A 27,090-nucleotide genomic window follows, 5' to 3' on the forward strand; every position below is an offset into this window, starting at 1 on the left:
TATTTTGGAGTGGGTGGGTGATGAAGAGACAGGGAAAAAACCAACAAATGAGAATGGAATGCTTCAACCCTCTGGAGGCACGAATTAAGAAGAAACTCATACTTTGTCTCCTGGACCTGCCTCCAATTACTGTCTTGAATGACTAGTCCTTGGGCTATGAAACGAGCTAATTTGTGGTGAAGAGTAAAGACCATAATGAAATATTTTGAAAACCATGAGAGTTTTGTTGTTTCAGGAAAGTAGATTTTGCTTAAAGTCAACATGTATTTTTCATTCACAAAATACTAAAATGCATCCTGTGGCAAGTGCTGTCCTTACTGTGCTGGTATCCAAGTTAGACAAGGAAAGGGGGATAGACAGAAAATATCTGGAGGAGGTGGTTTCTGTGCTGAGACTGGGAAAGTGTAAGTAGGTAAAAGGAGGACACCGAAATTCCAAGGATGAGCTGGAGCAAAAATGTTGAGTTTGCAACTTAAATTGTTGACAAGCATTTGCCTAGATGTATCTCTAGATACCATGAAATGTAAGGATATGCCAAGGTAGTCAGTTGCCAGATTTATAAATTAATGAATAAACTAAATTAAGTTTGTGGGCTAAGAGTTGGTAAGTCATTAAATGCCATCCTGAGGATGTAAGATTGTATTTGGCTGGAACATAAAAGCAAAATAAAGTATTGACTAGAAAACATAGTGTAGACTCTTGAGGGCAGGAAATGAAAGCACAAATTGGAATGCTTTGAGAACAGCACAAAGAAGATCATAGATAAAATTACTTCTTAAATTCTACCACATGCTGAATGTGCCATCTGAGACTACATCATGTGACCTTTATGACTCCAGGGATGACATAATAGAGACAATGATCCCTGGGCCGGTTCCTGCATTTATTTCCAGTTCCAACCTATCCTAACTTAACACATTTAATACTTTCCAGGATGAACCAGAAACCACTTAGTAATTTTCCCTCTCTCCATGTTTTAGTCTTTTTCCAAATAATTTCATTTCTTCTTCTTCCTTACAAGAAATTATTTAAATTTACTCCCATATTGTTCTATCAAATGATCATATCAATTATCTCTTTTTGTGTTTAAATGATAACTTAGTCTCCCATTTAACTCTTAACTCTATTTAAACTAAATAAGGAAAATACAGGTACACATCTATGTTTATTGTTCAAATAAGAAAATTGCAGATATTTGTCGACATTTGCCAACATCAATTTTAATCTTTGTTATCCTGCATAATCTGGTAGTCCTCTGGTAGATCAGTTGTAATTTGAGTGACGTCCATAAGCTGAAGATGGCTGATGAGTTGGCCTTGAAGGAGAGTTAGCTGTTATATCAGCTATCACTGTCACTGGAAACCGTGCGTTGCTCCCTGGTTGAAGTTTAGAAAATCAACCTTCATTGGCAGATATGTTGTGATATCTATTCGGAAAAGTAGAAGGCTCCACCATCAGTCCAAAATAATTGCTCTGTGTGGGAGACAAGATGCTGTACTGAGAAGTAGAAAGTGTAGTTGTAATGAAGTTCACAACATGGCCATTTGCTTCAGTGTAGCTGCTTTGAAAGTGCCCATGGACAGTGGTCAACTGATTTAAAATAGCACATTGATCCACAGCAATTTGTTCTGGAGGTTTAACTGACATTGATGATGGAGGAGAAAAATTACCTCTGTTCCAGGTAGTTGTATCACCAATTATGTGGCTAGTAGAGGGCTTTATTATTAGAGGCATGTTTAAATTTGCAGAAGGTAAAAATGCATTTTCTACACTAGTGTCAGTCACAAAACCAGAGTTATGATTATCCACATTATCCCCTGCTTTAATGTGCTTCTTCTTGAATTATTCAGCCAATGAAGATATCAGAGGGGCATTTTTAATCCCAACTCTTCTTTTAATTCTCACTAAAAGCTGGGGACAAACTCGTTTAAAATTTGGATAATGATAGAACTGCATCTAGAACCAAAAGGGAAAGATTTTAGTAAAATTTAAAGCAAAATACAAGACTACAATTAGCCTAACCTATAAAATCTCAGGTTTCAAGTTTACAATGCAAAGATAATATTATCAAAATATGACCATTGCTGACGATATTTTGAAGTTCCTTATTTGGAAAATACACATTTAAATAGTATAGTCATCAAATTTAAGGGTTAGCATTTGCAGTAACTGTGAATGCCACTTTTAAAAAGCAGCTTTAATAACTTTATTTAGATTTCTGATAAGATTCATGGTTGCAAGCAAAGTTTCTCATAATCTTGACTACTTAAGACACTGACCTAATTTTTTAGAAAAAATAAAGTATTTTAGCCTTAGTAGTTTTATAAAATTTTCAAAATGTAGCTTTACATTTACATTACCATAGATTGATGTACAAAATAAAATTTTATATATAAGTTACCAAGTGGTAACTAAAATATTGGGGTACCTTGCTTAAAAGAGAAACTACTTTTTCTTCTGCCAGAAAGACATCTAGAAAAGCAGATCTTTGAAAATTCTGCCACTCTTTACTAAAACCATAAAGTTTAAGCTGTCTAACTTAACTTTTCATACTTCCAGTTTCAAATATTCTGAAAGGGGCCTTTCTTTCCAAAACTTCCTTCTTAAAGACATCTTCATCAATCACTATGGAAGTTCCATTATCATCCCACAAGATGGATTTAAATTGTCTACTCCCAGGCATTTTCCAGAGTTTTCTTGGAAATGCCAGAGAACAAAAATCATTATCTTCCTCTGGTTCAGAGACACAATATTTGTAAAATGGTCTTTATATCAAGGATTCTTCAGACAAAATCTGAAAAGCATTTTCTTCAGTCATAGATTTCAAGTCCAAGTCATCAGAGAATATTTGTTCACACAATAGAGATCTACTGGAGTTTACTGAACCAGTTGGTCCATATTTATGGGACACATCTTCAAATTCTGATGAAACTTTTGCCATCTTAAATAACTTTTTCTACATCTACATTTCTAATCTGTGGGATTTTGAGCACTGCAGATTCAAATGATGCTGTAGCAGGCCTGCACAGATAAACTGCTAGGCCATCAAAATGGTTCTCACCCTGAGTAGATGTGACATCACAAAACGACTGGTCTCCTAGCAAATCAAGTGAAACATTCAGCCAGTGTTTACTTCTCATTCATTCACTTAAAATGAAACATATAGGATGCTTAATTTTATAGTGTACTGTAAATATTATCCCCACAAAATCTTTTTAAAGAATTTAATTTTGGGGTCTATGAAATAAAACCAAACTGCAACCTTTTGTACACAAATTTATACCAGATTGGTGAACAGAGAATAAATAAAGCACAAAATATATAAAATAATTTTAAACTTTTGGAATTTAAAGTGAAACTTGTGTAAACCTGTACAGAATAGGTATACATATTTCATTATAATTTGTAATTAAAGTGAAACTTAATTTGATTTGGAAATGGAAGTAGTTATTTATCTGTGTACTTTACAATAAGTAGCTCTATATTCAAAACATGAGCAGAATAATTATCAGTTTATTTGGTATGTTTATAAATAAATGGTAAATATTTATGAATTAAAACTAGATTAAAATAATGAATCAAATTTAAGAAATCCCAAAGGGGGGAATTTTTGTTTTAAATTGTAATTCAGTGCTCTAAGTAAAACAAATGTAATTTAGTATTCTACTTTAAAATTAAAAAAGAGATAATCTTATAGTATACTTACAAAAGTTTATTTTTACCATTCTTTCATTCAGAGGTTTTTCAGTCCCTAGAAGTAATAAAGTTTCTTGTCATCTTTATATTCCATACTCTTGTGGCTTCTGTTAAATGTTCCAAAATGATGTTGATAAATACACTTATACACAAGATCCTGAGTTCAATAAAATGTGCCTCCATTAAGGAGCAAACAAACAATGAAAAAACAAAGAAATAATAGTATATGTGGGTTGGGGTGGAAAATACCAGGTAATGCAATTTAGGAAGAAATATGTTTCTCAGTCCTGAAACAGTTGGCAATGTTAGTATAATGTGGCATTTTAAGGCAAGTGTTTTGTGCACCAGTTGTTAATAATAGCTATGTTCTGTATCAATAAACTGTAGTAAATCCAGTTCTAAAAATGTTGTATTTTTTATTTAGTTATAAATTCCAATAAGCATAAGCCAAATTCAAAATGAGAGATAAAATGTTTAAATAAATAAGTGTTCACTCAAGCTACAATGTAAATTTTTCCTTCAGTATGTGTATATTCCATTCAAAGTAAATATTAGCAAGCATATTATAAGTATTTTAAAGTATAGTTAAGTTGGATTTAGTCCTGATTCATAAATTTTATTTAAATTATGAAAATCTATAAATGTGATATCATCCCTTAAAAAACAAAGAATTGAAAAATAACAATCTCAAAATATGTAGGAATATTTTTCACAGATCTGATCTTAACATTTTTATAAAAAAATTCTTAACAAATTCGCTCTAGATAAAGTATGACTAAACATAATAAAAGCCATTTATGAAAAACCCATGACTCACATCAAATTCAATGTTAACATACAGGAAGGTTTTCCTCTGGTCCTGTAATAAGAAAAAGTAGCTCATTCTCACAAGTCATAAATTACACTACTAGAAGTTCTAGCCAGAAAAACTAGTCAAGAAAAAATATAAAATGCATACAACTTGTAAGCAAGCAGTAAAATTTTTAAAGATGACATAATTATACATAGATAACAAACTTCAAAGACTCCTCCAGTGACTGATAGAAATAATGAACAAACCAAGAAAACTTGCAGAATATAAAATTAATATGCAGGGGTTGGGAAAGGAGAATTTAATTAATTTAATTAATGCACTCAAAAGCTACAAATATCCAGTCTTAAAATAAACCTCTTATGGGGATGCCCCGTAGTAACATAGAGTAACAACACATTCTCAGAAAGAGAAATTAGGAAGACAATTGCGTGTAAGTTTATACCAAGAAGAAAAACATAGGAATACATTTATAAGTGAAATAAATTATCTAAACATAGATCTATAAATTACAGCTGCAAGAAATATATGTAAACAAAATATATAAAAGATAGTCTGTGCTTACTGATTGTATACAATGTGAGGAAATACTCTAATCTATCTTTCACTTGTTCAATCTCACCAGCACTACTTTTTGAGGAGAATCTCCTTTCTTCATTTCATACTCTTGCTTCCTTTTTCATGGGTTAATTGATCATAGGTGTGAGGGATTATATCTGGTTGCTCTATTCTCTTTTATTGATTGGTGTCAGTTTTAGAGCCAGTATCATATTGTTTAAATTACTAAAGCTTTGAAAGACTGTTTAACATCTGAGAATTTACACTATTAAATTTAATACTCTTTTTCAAGATTATTTTGTCAACTCATGATTTTTGTGTTTACATTAAAATTTTGAAATTATTTCTTCTATTTAATGGAAAAATCTCATGGGTATTTTAACAAGAATCACATTAAATGTAGATTCCTTTGGGTAGTATGGTTGTTTCAAACACATTGTTTCACATCATTAACATAAGAGACCTTTTCATTTCTTTGGAAAAGTTTTAAATTCCACAATCAATGTTTTCTATTTTTTAGTGTAAAGGTTTTCTCCTTATTTGTTAAATTCATTTGAAGGTATTCTTTACATATATATATAATTATATACATTATATTTAGAAAAACATTTCCCACTCAAATACAACAGACAGAAGGCAGTGGGAAGACATATTCAAAGTCTTGAATGAAAGAAAGCTGCTATCTAAGGTAATGTATCAACCAAGGCTATCCCTTAAAATAGAAGGAGAGATAAATAACTTCCACACAAGCAAATACTAAAAGAATTTAGCAACAGAAAAAGAAATAATGAAACATCTACTCTAAAAATAAAGAAGCAGGAAGCTATAGAAATGAGAAAGTCATAATTAGAATGGCAATAGCTACAATGACTTACAACAGAATAAACATGATGTTGTAAAACAGGACATCAATATTTTTAAGTGTCAGAGAGTGAAACAGGACAATACAGAGTATTTTCTTCCTGTTTCTGTTCTCTGTATGATGGGTTTGAGTTTGTATTCCTTTCAGTTAATATAAACAGTTATAGTAACAGGTCAATATACATACAAAACAGGGTAACCATAAGTCAAAATCTTACAATGAAGTCACAAAGCCAGAAAAAAACCAAGATAAAAAAGAAAACTTATCAAGCCACAAAAAGAAAAAGAAATGAACAAAAAGGAAATACCAAATCAATTGGAAAATGAAGTTCAAAATGGAAATAAACACCAGTTTATAAATAATTTTTACAAATGTTAATGGACTTAGTGCTTCAATCAAAAGATATATAGTCAGATTGGATAATATAACAAGACCCTACATTATGAAGTATACAAGAGACCCACTTTAGTAAGAGGAACACACATCAATTGAAAGTCAGAAGATGGAAAAGTATATTCCATGCAAATGGACATGACAAGAAAGCAGGAATTGCAGTACTGACTTCACACAAAATAGACTTTGCAATAAAGGCCATAGAGAAAGATAAACAAGGACATGATATAATTAATAAAGGAGCAATACAAAATGAGGTTATTATACTCATTAAGATATATGCAGTCAATATTGGAGCACCTTAATACATAAAGCAAATACTAATAGATAAAAGTGAGAAATCAATGGGAACACAATCACAGTAGGAGAATATAACTCCCCATTACCATCACTAGACTGGTCTTTCAGACAGAAAATTAATTAGGGAACAAAGATTCTAAAAGATACGATAAAATAATTGGAGTGGGTTGATGTTTTCAAAACAGTACTTCTCCCCAAAACAGAATATACATTCTTTTCCAGTGTACATGTAACATTTCCTAGGATAGTTTATGTACTCAGGTACAGAAGAAGCCTCAACCAATTTAAGAAGATAAAAATAATTTCAAGCATCTTTTCTGAGTATTATACCATGAAACTAGAAATCAATCACAGAAAAATGGAGAAAATATGACAACATGTAAATTAAAAAACATGGTACTAAAACAAGGGGGGGAGGTGTTGTAGTAAAAGAAGAAATTAAAAAATATCTTGAGAAATATATCACAACACTTTACAAAGTCTATGGAATACAGTTAAAGCAGGCTTAAGAGGGAAGTTCATAGTGACAAGGTCTGCTTCAAAGTAGAAGAGCAATTTCAAGTAAATAATCTAACGTTCTATGTAAACTAATCATGAAAAGAAGAGCCAACAAAACCAAAAGTCAGCAAAAAGTGGGAAAATAAAGATCAAGGGAGAAACAATAGAAATAAAAATTAAAAAATAGAAAAAATCAATCTTATTGTTTTTTGAAATAATCAACAAAACTGAAAAAACTCAGGACAGCTCACCAACAAGAAAAGAGAGAGCACACCAATAATATAAGGAATGAAAATGGAGAAACTACCAAGAGTACTACAAATTTGCAAATTATCATAAGGGAATACCATGAGCAACTGCATGGAAACAAACTGGATAACCTAGAAGAAATGGAGAAGGTTCTGGAAATATTCAGCCCACATTTATTGCATCAAGAAGAAATTGATCATTTGAACAGAAAAATCACCAGAAATGGAATAGAATTATCAATAAAATAAAAAATCTCTGCAAACAAAATTTCAGACCCAAATAGCTTCACAGGGCAATTTGACCAAACATACAAAGAAAAATACATACCAGTCCTCCTCAAACACTTCCAAAAGATTGATATGGAGAGAGAACTCCCAAACTCACACCATAAGGCCAACATTAACCTGATAACAAAACCAGACAAAAACACTACCTAAAAAGAAAACTATAGGCCAATATCTTTGATAAACATAGATGTAAAATTCCTTAAGAAATTATTAACAAACAGAATCCCACAGCATGTAAAAAAAGATCATGCACCATTATCAAGTTAGGTTCATCCCAGGAACGCAAGGATGGTGTAACATATACAAATCAATCAATTGTGATACACCATATCAACAAAAGAGAGGACAAAAAAAGCACATGATCATCTCAGTAGATGCAGAAAAAGCATTTGATAACATTTAACACCTATCTGCAAAAAAATTTCTTATCCCAGAGGGAACAGAGGGACCATATCTCAACATAATAAAAGGTATTTATGACAAATATGTAGCCAGCAAGTTACTCAATGGTGGAAAAACTGAAACCCTTCTCACAAATCCTGAGAAAAGACAAGGTTGCCCATTCTCACAATTTCAATTCAATATAGTCTTGGAAATCCTAGCCACAATGATGAGGCAAGAAAATTTGATTTCCTATCAAATTATGCAAAACATTTCTTTTTAGGACTGAAACAAATGATCTTAAGTTTTAAATAGATTCATAAAATATCCATAGTTTCCAAAGCAATATTGAAATAAAAGAAAGAGGCTGGAGGAATAACCCATCAGGTCTCCATACACTATTGCAGAGCTACAATAATGAAAATGACATCATATTGGTAAAGAAACAGGCATATGGACCAATGGAACAGAATAGAGAGCATAGGAATAAATCTACAGGACTATGTTCAATTAATCTTTGACAGAGTAGCCAGGAATATGAGAGAGAAAAGACCATCTCTTCACCAGCTGGTGTTGGGAAAACAGGATAGAAGCATGCAAAGCAATGGAGTTAGAATTCCTCCACTCCATACACAAGAATAAACTCAGAATGAATTGAAGACTTACTAATAAGCAAGACACAGTAAATCTCCAAGAAGAAAACATAGGCAATACACTCTGAGATAAATCTCAGCAATGATGTCCTAGAATAGACAACCCAGGTTAGGGCTGTAAGAGCAAAATTAATAAATGGAACCTAATTAAACTTATAAGCTTTTGCACAGCAAAGGGAACCATAAAAGGAGAAAAATGACAACCTACAAGATTAAAGAAAATATTAAGAAGCGATACAACTGATAAAGTCTTAATTTCCAAAATATAAAGTCTTCATACAACCTAATAAGAATTAAAAAAAACAAGAAACGAAATCTCTAAATGTGCAGAAGCCCTAAATAAGGAAATCTCCAAAAGAGACATTCAAATGTCACACAGATATATGAAAAAAAATTACTCACTATCATTATCAGGGAAGGGCAATTCAAAACTATAATGAAGTATCACTTCACAATAGTCACAATGGTCATCATTCAAAAGTCCACAAAGAATAAATGCTGGGGAAGCTGTGGAGAAAGTGTACCCTCCTACACTGTTGGTAGGAATGTAGATTGATGCAGTCATTTTGGAAACAAGGATGGGGATTCCTATAAAGAATAAAAATAAGCAAAACATATGATCCAGCAACCCCACTTTTGGGTATATATCAAAGGGAACCCTATTCCAAAAAGACACCTGCACCCCAATGTCCTTAGAAGTGCTATGTACAAGAGTCACAACATGCAAGCAACCTAATTGCCCAACAACAGATGACAGTATAAAGAAGTTATGCCATATTTACAAATTGGAATAATATTCTGGAATAAAAAATGATAAAACAACGATATTTGCAGCAAAATGGATGTCCCCAAAAAGTGTCATTCTAATTGAAGTAAGCCAGAAAGAGAAAGAAATATAATACAAGACACTACATATGAAAAAGCTTAAAAAATATTTGGATGAGAACACTATGATTTCATCTACAAAACTGAAACACACTCGCAGATCTACTAGACAATTTTATGATCATTGCGGGAAGGGGTTGCCAGAGGATATATTTGGGAGCTGTAGATTTATAAATGTTATCCACTATATATAAAACTAGATTTTTTCAAATTTTCTTTTGTATCACACAGCACAGTAAGTTAAATATCATGAAGTAAAGTTTAATAGGTACAGAAATATATGCAAGTATGGGGACACTATGATGTACACCACAGATTGACACATTGTTAATGGCATACTTCAATGATAAATAAATGAATAAATATGTAAATAAATAAATAAATAAATAAATAAATAAATAAATAAATAACATTTAATAATAAAAGAAAAACAAAGATTCACAATAAATTTTACACATCAAGTATCTTGGAGAAAACAGAAAGAATAAAGAAGAAAATTGATTCAATGAGAGTAAGGCAAATAACAAGAGAAACAATTGAAAAGATAAAAAAAAACTCTGTTTCTTTTAAACATAAAGTGGACAAACTTTTAGGTTGGCTAAGAAAATAAAGACTCAAATAATATTAGAAATAATAGATAAGATATTAGCACTCATGTTGTAGAGATGCATAGCATCATAAGAAATTACCACTCGCCAACAATTTGAATGACCGAGAACAAAAGACAAATTCCCAGAAACATATGTCTTCCCATACTGAATCAAGAAGTAATTAGAAAGTTAAATAGAGCAAAAGTGTGCATGAGTAAATCAGTAATCCATACCTCCCAAACAAGAAAATATTTACAAGATGACTTTGCTGTTGAATTCTGTCATAGATTTGAAGACAATTTTTCACCAATTCTTCCCCAAATCTTCCAAGAATTTGAAGGGGGTGAAAGATTCCAAACTTGTTTTATGATGCCAGCTTTATTTGCATAACAATGATAGAAAGAACATTAGATGCAAAATATGGAATATTAACCCTGATGAACACATGTGCCAAAATTCTCTACAAAACAGAAGGAAAATGAATTCAACAACACATTTAATGTATCATACACATGCATGAGTAAAGGGATTTATCCCTGGGTTTAAGGATACTTCAAAATATTCAAATCAATAAAGGTGACATGCCACACTAATAGAATGAGAAATAAAACTCACATAATCTTCTCAATAGGTGCAAAAAGAGCATTATATATAATGCAAAATCCTTTTAAGATACTCCCAACAAATTAAATTAACCCTGTCAGTGGCACGATATCATATACACACAAACACTGTGTGGAGAGAAGCGAAGCAGTTCTCTTTTTATTGATTCTGAGAAAAAGGGTTTATATAGGACATGCACAATGCCTCACATATCATCTAAGTTATAACAATATTAATAATCTTAAGCTATTTATGTCCCCATGCTCCTGCAGTAAGCACAGGACGTTAAATGATCAAGGATTGTTTTAAAGTTCATCACGGAAATTCATTAAGTAGGCCATCTCTTAATAAGCCAGCTGTGCCTGTCTTAGGTTGTCCTCCTCTGAGTATCTTAACCAGCATAGGCTATCCAGTCATCCATACTGGATACAATGAGCAGGCCATTTCTTCTCCAGCCTGGATATGTGACATTCCTCACAGCTTGTTTATCAGTTCAGCCCATGGGCTTATTCTCTAGAGCCTTCAGACAGGGGCCTACAAACCCAACATCCCTAGAGAGAAAAATGGATGAAGAAAATTTGATGTATATATGCAATGTAATCAATACTTTGCATTCCTATCAACAGTGTCCATGGTGTTACATTATCGCCACAATCTCACCAACATGTATTTCTTTTCTTTTTGATGAGAACCTTCTGACAAGTGTGAGGTCTTGTCTAATTTTTGGTTTATGACTTACCTAATAATTTATAACTCTGAATATATTTTCATGTGTCATTTAGCCAACTGGATGTTTTCTACAGATAATTGATTCAGATCTACCTATTCAATTCGTATGGACACTTTTTTTAATTGGATTGTTTGCCCTTTTTTGTTGTTGTTGTCGGGTAAGAGTTTGCCATTTATTTGGATATTAACACTTGATTGGAAAATATCACTTGAAAATATATCCTCCCAGTGAGTTGATTGACTTTTAATTTTATTGATCATTTCTTCTGCAGTGTAAATCTGTTTAGAGTGATACAATCATATTTTGTTAGATTTGCTTCTGCTTCCCTTGCCAGAGGAGACATATGTAGAGTCAAATTAAGTCCATTTTCAGAGTGTACTTCTTAAGTTTTACCTTAGGATTCTTTGTTTCCAGGTTTTATGCTTTACATGCACAGGAGTGGGATTGCTGGATCATATGATTGTTCTACCTTTATTATTTAAAGGAACTTCCATAATGTTTCCAAAGTGCTTGCACCAATTTTCATTCCCACAAACAGCGTTGGAGAGTCCCTTTTTCTCCACAACTTCCCCAGTCTTTATTATTTGTAGAGATTTGGATGACAGCCCTTCTCAATTGTGTGAGGTAAAACATTATTTTATTTTTGTCTTGACTTTGTATAATGATTAGGAATGTTAGCATGTTTTTATATTTCTGTTTGTTATCTGTGTGTCTTCTTTAGAGAACTGTCTTCTGCTCATTTACAGGCTTAGTTGCTTGTAGATTTTGAAATGGAATTGTATGAACCATTTGTGTATTTTAGAAATTAGACTCTTGTTGATTGCATTGTTTCCTAATGTTTTCTCCCATTTGGAAATTCATCTTTTCATATTGTTTATTTTGCTGTTTAGAAGGTTTTAATTTTTATTAGGACCTATTTGTTTATTTTGCTTTTACTCTTTTCAGCTTGGGAGCTGGACATTTGAAAAATTCGCTGCAATTTATGTTTTGTTTTACATCTGTTAGTTTCCAGGAGTTTTATTGTGTCAAGTATTAGATTGAGATATTAAAAACATTTTGAGTTTATTTTCGTACAGTGTGAGGTAGTGTTCTAATTTCATTGATTTACATGTAGCGCTCTTGCTTTCTCAACATCACTTGCTGAAGACTGTGTTTTAGGCATTGTATGTTTTTGTTTCCTTTGTCATAATTTAGTTGACCATAGGTGTGATGTTTTATTTCTGCCTCTCTGTTCTGTTCTAGTGATATAGATGTTTGTTCATTTTCCAGTATTGTGCTGTTTTGATTACTGTTTATGTAATATAGTCTGAGATCTGGGAAGGTTATGGGTTATGCCTCCAACTTTGTTCTTTATTCTCATAGTTTCTTTTGCCGTTCTGGTTCTTTTGCAGTTCCATACAAATCTTAGTACTGTTTAAATTTCTGTGAAAAATATCATGTAGTTCGATCTGAATCACTTTATATCTGTTGACATCTTTTGTAGTATGTATATTTTAACAATATTAATTCCTCTATACTAAGACCTTGAGATTATTTTCCATTTCTTTGCATCATCTTCAAATATATTTATCAGTGTCCTATAGATTTTACTATCTTGGTTTTTTCTTAGGTTTTTCATTTTTGATCTGATATAATATTGATTTTTTAAAATTATGAAATATTTCATTGTTAGTGTAAAGAAATGTGACAGTTTTTGTATATTAATCATGAATCATGTTACTTTGCTAAATGTCTATATTAGATTTAGTTGTTTTGGTGTGGAGAATCTTTAGGGTTCTCTATATAGATTATCATGTCATCTAAAATAATAACAGTTTTACTTCATTCAATCCAACTTGAGTAACTTATTTTCTTGTCTGATTGCTGTTGCTATGAATTCCCATACTGTGTTTAATAGAAATGGTGAGAGTGGACATCCTTTTCTTATTCCTTAATTTGGCTTTCAGTTATTCACTTTTGCATATTATGTTGTCTGTGGGTCTGTAATTAATGACTTTAGTTATGTTGAGATATATTTCCTGAATCCTACTTTGGTAAGAGTTTTCTCTTGTTGTTGTTTCTGTTGTTCTTGTTGTTGTTGCTGTTGTTGCTGCTATTTAATGAATAAAATTTGAAGTTTGTGAAATGGTTTTTATGGATTTATTGGGATGACCACATCATTTTCCCTTTTGGTTTGATTAATGTGGTGTATCAATCTGATTGATTTCATGTAATTTCAACCTCACTTATGACCCTGCAATGAATTAAATTTACATGGTGTATAATTCATTTTACGTTTTGCTGGATTTAATTTGCTAATGATATTTTTAAAATTTTTGCATCTATATCAATCAAAGATATTGGCTTGAAATTCTCTTTGCCTGTATTTTGTTTGTTGTCATTGCTATCAGGGTGATGAAAGCTTCATAGAATTAATTTGTGAGTTTCCCACATCTTCACTATTTTTCAATAGTTTGAAAAGTATAATTTCTGCTTTGTATTTTTGTACGGTTTTGCATGGAAGCTGTTTAAATCTGCACTAACTTTTAACGATTTTTTAAATGCAAATTCTATCTTTTTTCTAATAATCAGTTTGTTCAAATTATTTGTTTCTCTTTATCCCTGTCTCTTTCTAGACATTTGTCTATTTCTTCTAATTTGTCCAGTTCTTTGGATTGTAAGTGTTCACAAAATGATCCCTTTTTGTATATCTAAGGAAACAATTGTTATTTCTCTTCTTTTATTTCTTACTTTATTTCTTTGGAGCATCTATATTTTCTTCATGATGCACCTGGCTAGAGGTTTTCTGATTTTGCTTATGTTAAAAAGAAAACAAAAACAGAACTTTTGGTTTTACTACTCTTTGCATAGTTGTTTTTTCTCTCATATTTATATTTGCACTAATATTTAGGATCATGTTTTTTCTTTTTAAACTTTTATTATTGATTTTTAATCATTTTACATAGTTGTCTCAAATTCCATTGTAGAGCACAATTTTTTAGTTACAATGAAAATATATACAGTTGTTGTCACATTTTTTTCCCCTGTGAGCTGCCGTAAGATCTTTTATATATTTCCCTGTGCTATAAAGTAAAATCCTGTTTATCTATTCTACAATTTTGACCTCCCAGCCTATCTCTTCCCACACCCTAGCCGCTTGGCAATCAAAACTTTGTATTCTCTGCCTGCGAGTCTATTTCTGTTTTGTATTTATGTGTTATTTATTTGGTTTTGTTTTGTTTTTAGATTCCACACATGTGCCATCTTATATGGTATTTTCCTTTCTCTTTCTGGCCTACTTCTCTTAGACTGATTTTCTCCAGGACCATCCATGTTGCTGAAAATGGAGTTATGTTGTCAGTTTATAAGACTGACTACTATTCCATTGTATAAATATACCACCTCTTCTTTAGCTAGTCAACTGTTGATGGACATTTAGGCTTTTTCAATGTCTTGGCTATTGTAACTATTGCTGGATATGAACATTGGGGTGCAGGTGTCATTCTGAAGTGGGGTTCCTTCTGGATTTATACCCTGGAGCGGGATTCCTGGGTTATATGGTAAGTCTATTCCTGGCGTTATGAGGAATCTCAATCCTGTTTTCCACAGTGGCTGCACCAATCTGCATTGCCACCAGCAGTGAAGGACGGTTCCCTTTACTCCACAGCCTCTCCAGCATTTGTCATTTGTGGATTTTTGTATGATGGCCATTCTGACTGGTGTGAGGTGATACCTCATTGCAGTTTTGATTTGCATTTCTCTGATAATCAGTGATATTGAGCATTTTCTGATGTGCCTTTTGATTTGTATGTCTTCCTTGGAGAATTGCTTGTTTAGGTTTTCTGCCCAATTTTGGATTGGGTTGTTTATTTTATTTTATTCAGTTGGATGTGCTACTTATATACTCTTGTCATCAAGTCTTTGATGGCTTCATATGCAAATTTTTTCCCATTTCTTGGGTTGTCTTTTTGTTTTAGTTCTGGTTTCTTTACTGTGCAGAAGATTGCAAGTTTCATTAGGTCTCATTTGTTTATTCTTGCATTTATTTGTTCTACGAGAAAATTTTAGAGACGTATGTCAGATAAAGTTTTACCTATATTTTCCTCTTGTAAGTTTATTGTATCTTTTTTTATGTTTAAGTTTTGATCCATTCTGAGTTTATTTTTGTGTATGGTGTTCTAGCTTCATTGGGAGTGTTCTAGTTTCATTGAATTACATGCTGCTGTCCAGTTTTCTCAACACCAGTTGCTGAATGGACTATCTCTATTCTATTGTAATTTCTTGCCTCCTTTGTCTAAGATTAATTGACCAAACGTTTGTGGGTTCATTTCTGGGCTCTCTTTTCTGTGCCACTGGCCTATATGTATGTTTATCTACCAATGCAGTGCTGTCATGTTGACCGTAGCTGTATAGTATTATCTGAATCATTAGCGTAATGAAATGCCACTGATATTTGAACCTTAAACATGAAATTACCTTGCTGAATTCTTTGATCAGCTGTAGTAAATTCATTCTTTATCTTGTTGGGATTTCTATAAATAGTAACATATTATCTGCATATAGTGAGACTTTTATCTCTTCCTTTCCAATTTTCATCCCTTCTACTTCTCTCTCTTGTTTGATTGCTGTGGCTAGGACTTCCAAGACTATCTTGTGTAAGAGTCATGATAGTGTGCATCCTTTTACTATCCCAGATTTTAGTAGGAAGAATTTGACTCTCTCACCGTTGAGTACTATGCTGGAAATAGGTTTGTTATTTATAGCTTTTGTGACGCTGTGATATAATCCCTCTATGCCCACTTTGGTGAGAGTTTTTATCATACATGGGTGTTGAATTTTATCAAATGCATTTCCTGCATCTATTGAGATGATCATGTGGTTTTGGTCCTTTCTCTTGTTGATGTGCTGTATTACACTGATTGACTTGCATATGTTGAACCACCCCTGTGTCCCTGGCATGATCCCCACTTGGTCATGATGTATATTCTTTTTTCTGTGTTGTTGGATTCTATTTGCTACTATTTTGGTGAGGAACTTGCATCTGTGTTCATCTGTGATATTGGCCTATAATCCTCTTTCTTGGAAGTGTCTTTGCCTGGTTGTGGTATCAGGGTGATTGTGGCTTCATAGAATGACTTTGGTAGAATTCCTTCTTTTTCAAACTTCTGGAAGAATTTGAGAAGGACTGGTATGAGTTCTTCTTTGTATGTTTGGTAGAATTCCTCAGTGAAGCCGTCCAGTCCAGGACTGTTATTTGGAGGGAGGTTTTATATTGCTATTTTGATTTCATTTCTAGTGCTCTGATTGTTCAAGTGGTCAGTTTCTTCTTGATTAAGTTTTGGTGGACAGTATGTTTCCACAAATGTGTCCATTTCCTCTAGATTTTCCAGTTTGGTTCCATAAACTTTTCAGAATATTCTTGTATGATATTCTGTATTTCTATTTTATTTGTTTGTAAATTCCCCATTCTCCTTTCTTATTTTCCTTATTTGTGCTCTCTCTCTTTTCTTCTTTTTGAGTTTGGCCAGAGGTTTGTCGATTTTACTAGCTTTTTCAAAAAAGCAGCCTTTGGATTGGTTGGTTTTTTTCCTAGGGTCTTTTTAAACACTATTTTTTTAATTTCCTCCCCAATATTTATGATTTCCTTCCTTCTGCAGCCTTTTCTGGTTTTTTGTTCTTTTTCTAGTTCATTCTCCTGATGGGTAAATTGTTAATTTGTGGTTGTTCTTCTTTTTTGAGGAAGGACTGTATTGCTTTAAACTCTCCTCTCAACACTGCTTTTGCTGTATCCCATAAATTTTGTGTGGTTTTGCTTTCACTTTCTTCTGTCTCAAGGTACATTTTCATTTCAGCTTTGATTTCTTCATTGACCCTTTGGTTTCTTAATAACATATTGTTTAAGCCCCATGTTTTGCTTTTGTTCTTTGTTTCTCTGTTGTTGATTTCTACCTTCATGGCATTGTGGTCAGTAAAGATGCTTGAGGTAATTTCTATCTTCTTAAAATTTCTGAGCTTTCTTTTGTGCCAAAGTATATCATGAATCCTGGAAAATGTCCCTTGTGCACTAGAAAAGAATGTATATACTATTTTTTGGGGGGTGCAATGTTCTGAAAATATCCACCAAGTGTAATATTTCTATTGTAATATTTAACTTCTATGTTGCCTAATTTATTTTCTGTAACAATGACAAGTCCAGTGATGTTAATGCAGTGTTGAAATCTCCAACTATGATTAGATTCCCAACACTATCCCCTTTTATATCTGTTAGTAATTATTTCATGTACTTAGGTACTCCTCTATTTGTTGCATATGTATTTACGAGTGTGCAATCCTCATCTTGTATCACTCCTTCAATCATTATAAAATGTCCTTCTTTATCTTTCTTTATGGCCTTTGTTTTAAAGATTATTTTGTCTGAAATCAGTACTGCAACACCTGCTTTTTTGGCTTTTCCATTTGTATGAAATACGCTTTTCCATCCTTTCACTCTCAATCTATAAGTGTCCTTCTCTCTGAAGTGGGTCTCTTGTATGCAGCATATTGAAGGTTCTTGCTTTATTATCCAGCCTGCCACTCAATGACTCTGACTGGAGCATTTAGTCCATTAACACTTACGATAATCAATGATATGTTTGTGTTTATTGCCATTTTGACCTTAACTTTTCAGTTGATTTGTTATTTCCTCTTTGTTTGTTTCATTTGCATTTTTTGGTTTGGTCATATTCCTTTGTATTGTCATGAAATTTATTCAGTTTAGTGACTCCCTGAATAAGTTTTTGTCTTGTTTTTACCCTTTTTTATGTCTATTAGACAATTGGTATAACTGATCTTATTAAACTGATAGTATCATGATCTAAAAACCATCCTACTGAGAACAAAATATTTTAAAAGGAAAGACCCCCCAAAAAATTCTCTATTTTCCTTCTTCTCTTTCCCACTCTCAATGATTTGTATCTCTTGCTTTCAAATTTTGTGTTTATTTTATTTGTAATTCATGAGTTATCACGCTTCCAGCTGTGAGTTTTATATTTCTGTAGCATCCTGATGCTTTTCTTTCTAGAGGACAATTTTCAAAATTTCTTTTAGCATGGGCCTAGTGTTGCTAAACTCTAGTAGCTTTTCTTTTCTGTGAAATTCTTTATGTCTCCTTTTACCATAAATGATAGCCTAGCTGGTTAAAGTATCCTAATTTATATAATTTTTTCTTTCAGGACTTTGAATATATCTTGCCACTCCATTATGTTCTGTAGTATTTTTTTGTGAAATCAACTGTGTGCATTATAGGGATTCCCTTGTAACTCACTCTTTGCTATTCTCTTTCTGCCTTTAGGATCATTTCTTTCTCCTTGACTCTGGCCATCTTAATTATATGTCTTGTTGTGGGTTTATTTGAGTTCTTCCTGTTTGGGACACTCTGAGCTTCTTGTACTTGGATATCTGATTCCTTCTTTAAGTTTGGGAAGTTCTCAGTCATTTTTTCAAACACCTATGCAATCCCCTTTGATCTTTCCTTCCCTTCTGGGAAATTTATCATGCCAATATTGGCATGCTTTCTATTATCCCATAGGTCTCTTATGTTTTTTTCATTTGTTTCTCATTGTTTCACTTGTAGCTCTTCTGATTGCTTTCTATTGTCCTGTCTTCTAAGTCACTAATTCAATCCTCTGCATTATTTAGTCAGTTTTGTGACATCTTTAGATCATTCCTCATCTCAGTCAATGGGTTTACCTATTCGACTCAGCTCTTCTTTATAGCTTCCATTTCATTTTTAACATATTTTATATGTCTGAACACTATGTTTTATTTCCTACAGTAATTTGATCACTTCTTTTTTGAAATCTTGATCTAGTAGGATATTGATGTCTATTTCACTGATCATTCTTTCAGGGGATTTCTCTTGTTCTTTTAATTGGGAATGGTTTCTCTGCTTCTTCATCTTGCACCTACCTCTCTGGTACTGTGGTTTATGGAGTATCAGTTATCTACTGTGGTCCTAAAGAGGTTATCTACCTATTTAGTAATACAACTAAAAAAGAGTAAAAAGAGAGAGGGAGACAAAGAATTTTAAAGAACGGGAAATAAATGTTTGAAGACATTGTATAATACATAATAGAAGAGCAAGTTGAAGCAGAGCTTTAAAAAGTAATAATAATAAAAATATTTTTAAAATTTCAATGGGATTTGAAAAGAGGTATTTATAATTGCCTAAGAAGTAAACATTAAGAGGGTAATAGAAAATGGAACAGGTAAAATCAGGTTAAAACAAGGGGGTGGTCAGTGTCCTCCTGGAGACTGTGTAATTTTAATGTGAACTCTTTCTGTATTCATCCTGGTTTGGAAGCTCAGCTTGCTTATCCCAGTCACCCTCCATTGGAGCCCTCATCTGTGCAGCTCCCAGGGCCTGTCGGCAAGCAGATCTCTCCTTCTCCCAACAGTGGTTCTGGAGCAGCTCTCTTTATTGTGGGCTGTCTTGTCACTGCCCTGACCGATGCCTCATTCAGAAGTTTCAGACTGACCAGGCAGGAGAGTGCATTAATTCCTCTCCAAGCCACATGGTCCGGGGCTGCCTTCCAGCCCAAGTGTTCAGTGGCCAACAGCCCCCTCAGGGTGCCAGTCTCACCACTGTTATGTACCCTGTCACTCATCTGGACCAAAACCCAGTGCCTTGTTTGCCTTGGCAGAGCAAGTTCTCTGAGGAAATAGGACAGAAAGATCTTATCTGCCTCAGGCTGTAGACAAGTCCCCATCTGGTGCTTGAGGCTGCTAAGTCTTTGGAGTGAATGCAGGTTTTGTTCTCACTGCTGCCAGGGTGCAAAGCACCAGAGGCTATGGTGGCTGTGTCTGAGCCCCAGGTTTCTTGTCATAGATAGTTTTGTGGCTTTTCAGAGATGGGGAATGCACCTTTCCCCTCCAAGTGCATATCTGCCCTGTTGTTAAATGGAGGGCCCAGGTTGTTCTCCCCTGTGCACCAACAGCAATGGCACACAGCTCCCTCCATTCCCCCAGGCTGCCTCAGTGCATCCATCCTCATCTTTCACCCAGGTCAGGCAGCATGGCCCTGTCCCCAGCTCTCAGGATGCATCTTGCATTCGGTGTCACAGGGATCCTCTGTGCCTGTTTAACTTAGTACTGTCAGTCAACTTATACTCTGTAGAGTTCCAGTCCTTGGAGGCGCCCCCTCCATCCTGCTGACCTCTCAGTTGAAGAGGGGAGATCCAGTGAATGAGTGCCAGTACTTTGCTGCTCCCTCCCTGTGGGAACTGTCCCAATCTGTTTTGCCTTTTCTTCTTTCATTCTTCATTTTCTTCTACCAGATTTTATGCATCTTAATCTTTTGAAGAAGACATTGTTCTATCAGAGTTTTGCAGGTTCTCTAGTTAGCTGAGTGGGTCTGTGGATGTGAGTCTTGGTGCATTTGTGGGAAAGGTTGAGCTACGAGCATCCTTCTGATCCATCATCTTGGCCTCCCCCACAATAAGTCTCAGTATATGGTGGAAGTTAAACACAGCCAGGAAATACATGGAAAAGATGTTTCATGGAAATGACAAGAAAGTGCAGTTTGCAATGCTCAACTCATACAAAATATGTTTTAAAATAAGGGCCACAATGAAAGATAAATATGAAATTATATAAAGAAAAAGAGATCAATATAAAAATAGAGTATTACACTCATTAAATTATATATGGACCCAACACTGTAGATCCTAAGTATAAAAAGAAATATTAGTAGACATGAAGGAATTAATTCATTATAAATCAGTAATAGTAGATGGCTTGAACACCTCACTATTCTGATGGCCATATCATACAGAAAGAATATCTGTAAGGAAACAGAGTTCATAATGGCATATTAGATCATTTGAGTCTAACTGAGTTATTGGACACTGCATCAGAAAAGGAGAACACAATAATTTCTCAAGTGTGCACAGGATGTTATCTAAGGAATAAACCACATATTATGTCATGAAATGAGCCTCAGGAACTTTAACCTATTACAGATTACAGCAAATATTTTCCATACACAAATTTATGAAACTTTGCATCAACTCAAGAAAGAACAGGAAAAGCACAAAGATGAGATTAAACCTCATCCTTTAAAAAAAATAAAAAAAAACAAGATCAGTGATGAAATCAAAGAGGTCATAAAATCATACCTGGGGAAAAATTGCAATGAAAACACAGCTTCATCAAATGTATGGGATGCAGCAAATGCAAATCTAAGAGGGAAATTTAGAACAATTGAGGCCTTCTACAAGGAAAAAGAAAAACCTCACACAAAGGATAAAGCTTACCACCGAAAATAACTAGAAATAAGAACAAACAAAACCCAAAAGCAGTAGAATGAGAAATCTTTGATGATTAGGTTGAAAATAAATAAAATAAAAATTAAAAAATAAATTAAAATTCATAAAACCAACAGCTATTTTTTCTTAAATATTTTAACATATTGATAAGCATTTAGACAGGCTTATCAACAAATACAGAGTGGACCCAAACAAAATAATAAATGATACAGTAGAAAGAATTTCTGATAGTACAGAAATGCAAACAAAGATTATGAAAGCACTCTGAGCAGTTAAGTGACAACCAACTGGACTACCTTAAAGAAATGGACAAATTTCTTGAAACGTACTGCCTGCCAACACTGAATAAAAAGAAAACTGAAAACTTGAAAAGACCAATCAGTTAAGTTAAATAAAATCTATAATTTTAAAAACATGCTTTGAATAAAATGCCTGGATGCCTTCACTACAAACTCTTTCCTCTCAACTATTTCAAAAAATGTAGGAGGAAGGAAAATTCCCATAGTTATTCTATGAGGCCACCAATACCATGATAACAAAGCCAGACAAAACACTACCCAAAAAAACCCAAAAAATGTAAACACAATATCCTTGATGAATATATATTCAAAAATCCCCAAAAAACATCAACAAATACATAGAAAGATTATAAACGAGGATCATTTGGATTCCTTCCAGAGTCACAGGGATGGTTCAACATACACAAGTCCATCAGCATGACACATATTTAAAAAAGGAAGGGCAAAATTCAGAGACCATGTCAATACAGAATGAAAAAGCATTGGACATAATTCAACATACATTCATGATCAGAACTCTCATGAAAGAGAGTACAATGGGAACATCTCTCAACACACAAAAGTTCATTTATAACAACTTATAATACTTAGAGGAAAAGCTGAAAGCCTTCTGGGTAAATTCAGAAACAAGACAAGGATTCCTACTCTCAGCACTTTTGTTCCATAACAAAAGAAGAAAGGAAAAGGAAAGAAAAAGAAGTAAAAGAAATGCAAAATAGAAAGAAAGAGGCAAAATTGTCACCAGTACTGATGACATAACAATCTACATAGAGTCCTAAAGCCTCCACACACACTAATATCAACAATAAGTAATTTCAACAAGGGAGCAGGGTACAAGATTAATGTAAAATTGTCTGTTGCATTTCTACACGTTAATCATGAGGCACCATAAAATGGACGTTGGAAGCAATACTATTTAAAATCCCATCCCCTGAATACATTGGAATAAATGTAACAAATATATGAAAGCTCTGCATACTTAAAATTTAAAAAACATTGACAAAGAAATTAAAAATGATTCAATAAAATGGAAAGATGTCTTGTGCTCTTGGATTGAAGGAGTTAATATTGTTAACATGGCCGAATTACACAAAGAAACCCACAGATTTAGTGCAATTCCTGTTACGAAGATGTAGTATTTTCCACAGAACCAGAAAATAAGTAACTCTGTTTTACATGAAACCATTAAAAATTGTCAAAATGATCTTGAGAAAAAAACAACAAATCTGGAGGTATAAACCTCCCTGATTCCTTACTATACTACAAAGCTACAGTATTAAAAACAGCATGGCATTGGCACAGAGATATAATCAATAAAATCAGATAGAGAGCCTAGAAATAATTCCACATACCTATGAGCAATGAATCAATGATAAAAGAGGCTAGATTACACAATGGAGATAAGACAGTCTTGTCAATGGATGGTGTTTGGAAAGCTGGACATCTACATGTAAAACAGTGAAATGAGAGCTTTCCCTGACATCATATAAAAAAATAAACTCCAAGAGTATTAAGGACCTAAATGTAAGACCTGATACCATAAAACTTCTAGAAGGGGTTATAGGTGATACACTATTGGAAATATATCATCAGAATATTTTCTTGTATCAGTCTCCTATGGCTGAAATAATAAAAGCAAAATAAGCAAATGGGACCTAAATAAACTTGAAAACTTCTTCACAGCTAAGGACACTTGAATGAAATGAAAACACTGCCTGTGTAATTGGAAAACTTAACTGCAAATAGTGCAAGTGACCAGGGGTAAATAGATGCAGATTAGAAGATGTAATATGGATTTATGTTACACAACTCAATGTGAAAAAAAAAAACCCAATCAAAAAAGAGCAGAATACCTGAGTTAATATTTTTCCAAAGAAAAATTACAGAAGGGTAACATGCAACTGATAAAAATGCTCAACATTACCAATTATTAGTTAATAGCATTTCAAAACCACAATGAGGTATCACTTCACACTGGTTAAATGGCTATTATCAAAAAGTCTACAAATAGAAAGTGTTGGAGATGATGAAGAGGAACCAAATCTCTTGCATACTTTCGTATGAATGTAAATTGGTACAACTTCTATGGAAAATAGATTTCAGATTTCTTTAAAACCTAAAACAGAACTACCATATGAAACAATAATTCATCTCCTAGGAAAAATCTGGGGAGAAAACCCTTATTTGAGAAGAACCAATGTGCACAACAGCACTGTTTATAATATGCAAGACATGGAAGGAATCCAACAGTCCACAGAAGTCTATGGACTTAAGAATATATGATGTTTCCATAAATATACAATGGAATATTACTCAGCCATTAAAATGTAGAACACATTGCTATATCAGCATTATGAATGGACCTAGTAAATATTGTGCTTAGTGAAGTAACTTAGACAAAGACAAAATTATATAACTTAATCTATATTAGGAATCTAAAGAATAACAATTATCTGTGTATATCTATCTATAGCTATCTATTGATAGATTACAGATAAGTAGATACATAGAAGGATACATACATAGACATGATAGATATATTGACAGATAGATAGATACATAGATAGATAGATTGATAGAGACATGATTGAGAGATAGAGAGATTAGATAGACAAGACTGAAGCAGACTGAAAGCTATGGGAAAAAATTTATGTTTACCAAAGGGGAAGGGAAAGACAATTTAATGGTAGGACACTGACAGATAAAAAGTAGTATACATAAAGGAGATAAGCAACAAGTATATTCTGAATAGATTAGGGAATTACACACAATAAATTATAATAATTTTATGTTACAATTATTGTAATAATTTATAATGCTATATAATCTAATATGTGGTTAGAATCACTATGCTTTACATGTGAAACTACACAATATAATGCATCTACTGTACTTCAATTAAAAATAAAACATCTTATGTATAATTTAGTCCTTTTTCGGCTGATAGCATCTTCCTTTAATATTGTTTTATTCTTACTCTTTACCTTTTATGAAAACTGACTCAAATAATTTCTATTTCTGTTGTGAACATGTTACCAGATTGATGTACCTATATTTATTGTAACTGAATTCTTATTTTTCTCTCTTTATTTCATATAGGGTAGTAGCATTTAAAAACATACCTAAAGAAACAGTTGCAACTTTCTCATGGTCTCTGCTTAGTATTTTGTTTAATGTTTTGCGTATATTTGCCATTTTATTTTTCTTAGAATAGCTCTTTTCTGCACCTATTGTAAGGTGTCACGGTTTTGTTTTTTACATCTAATTCAGGTTTGTTTGTCTGGTAAAGTCTTTATTTTCACTTTACAACTAAGTGATAACTGTGCAAGGTAGAGTAATCTTGGGTGAGAAATTTCTTATTTCAGTAGTTTGAAAATGTCATATTATTTACCCTTGGTGTATGTTTTCTGCTCAGCAATGTGCTGATAGCAAAATGGGGGTTCCTATGTAGATTAACATAACTTTTTTTGGCTGCCTTTAAAATTTTACTCTGTCATTGACTTGCCAATTTTGATATGACGTATCTTGAAGGAGGTCTCATTGTCTTAAAGTTCTTGGAGTTCTGTTGGCTCATGGACATGTGTATCAGTTCCTTACCCATGTTCAGTAAATTATCAACTATTACAACTTTAAATAAACCATCAGCTGCCTTCTAAATTTCTTCTCCCTCCAGGATTTCAATCTAATGTGCACTTCCTGAAGAAATCTGATGGCTATTGTAGAATTTCCTCACTTTTTATTTTTATTTTTATTTTTTTTAAAGGGACAACGCAACATGATTATATTTCAATAAACAAGCAAAATATAAAACACTATTGTAAAGTGATGGTAAAAACATGGTATTTTATTTACAACACATGACAAATAGTTAACATCCTTAGTCATAAATGAGTTCTTACAAGCCAGTAACAAAGACATCAATATTCCAAGCAAAATGAAAAAAAAAAGAAAATGAAGTAACGCTAGTGACTTGTAAGGATTAAGCACATTGCCTCACTTTTTAATATCTTGTATCTCTGCCCTTCCCTATCATTTCTTGTTTTGTATTGGTGAGTTTGCTAATCTCTCTTCCACAAGACAGTCTTCTTCCAGTGCTTTCTGTTGCATTATTCATATCATTTATTAAGTTCGTCTCGTCCTCAAATAATGTTTGTTTGTTTCATAGTTTCAGTCTCTTAGGTAATGTAATCTTTATCAACATTTATTTTATTCCTGAGCTCGCTAAAGTGCTTTCTGAGTTTTGTTTTTTGTATTGAGTTTCTGTATGACATCTGTTTGGATTCTCTATTAGTTATATGGCAATATTCCATGACTTTAAGTTTGTTTCCTGCAGGGTTGATATTGTGTGTGTGTGTGTGTGTGAGTCTGTGTGTGTGATTTGCCTGTGCATGTGTGTCTGTTTCTGTGTCGGTGTCTGTGTCTGTATCTCTGTGTGTGCATGCCCAATAATATTACTGTCATTGGTCATGATCTTGGTAAATTATTACTCTGATGACACTAAAAACAGATTGGGATTTGGAGTCTTTGCTTTTTTTTCTGGTAGTTTGCAATATTGCACAATTTTTGGTTTTACTTATCTGATCTACCTCTGATAATATTTCAAAATGACACTTTCCAGTCGCTACTGTCTGGATAAAAGATTGCTTATATTGTCACTTCTTAGACAACTCTGGTAGTTAATGCCACTGTTGTCACTGGGCCATTTAATCCTTTCTTTTATCTGATATCTGTAAAGACTCAGTGCACACACTGAGGAAAGGTGTAAAGACAGGTGGGTCATTGGAATCAGGCAAGTGCCTTTACCATGTCCAATGTTGCAAGGCACCTTGTCTCTACCACTATGAATGTGGAGTAGGGAGAGTGTCATGAATGTCTGAGTGTCAAAAGGATGGAAATTCTGTCTGCATTGTGGCTCTCTCCTAGTTACCTGTGACCGTGAGTACTATTGCAGTTGGAGGCTGAAGATTTGTGAACCACTGAGACCCTGTTTCTACTGGGTACTCTGAAACTGT

This window comes from Vicugna pacos, unplaced genomic scaffold (assembly GCF_048564905.1).
Source record: "Vicugna pacos unplaced genomic scaffold, VicPac4 scaffold_20, whole genome shotgun sequence".
Lineage (NCBI taxonomy): Eukaryota > Metazoa > Chordata > Mammalia > Artiodactyla > Camelidae > Vicugna > Vicugna pacos.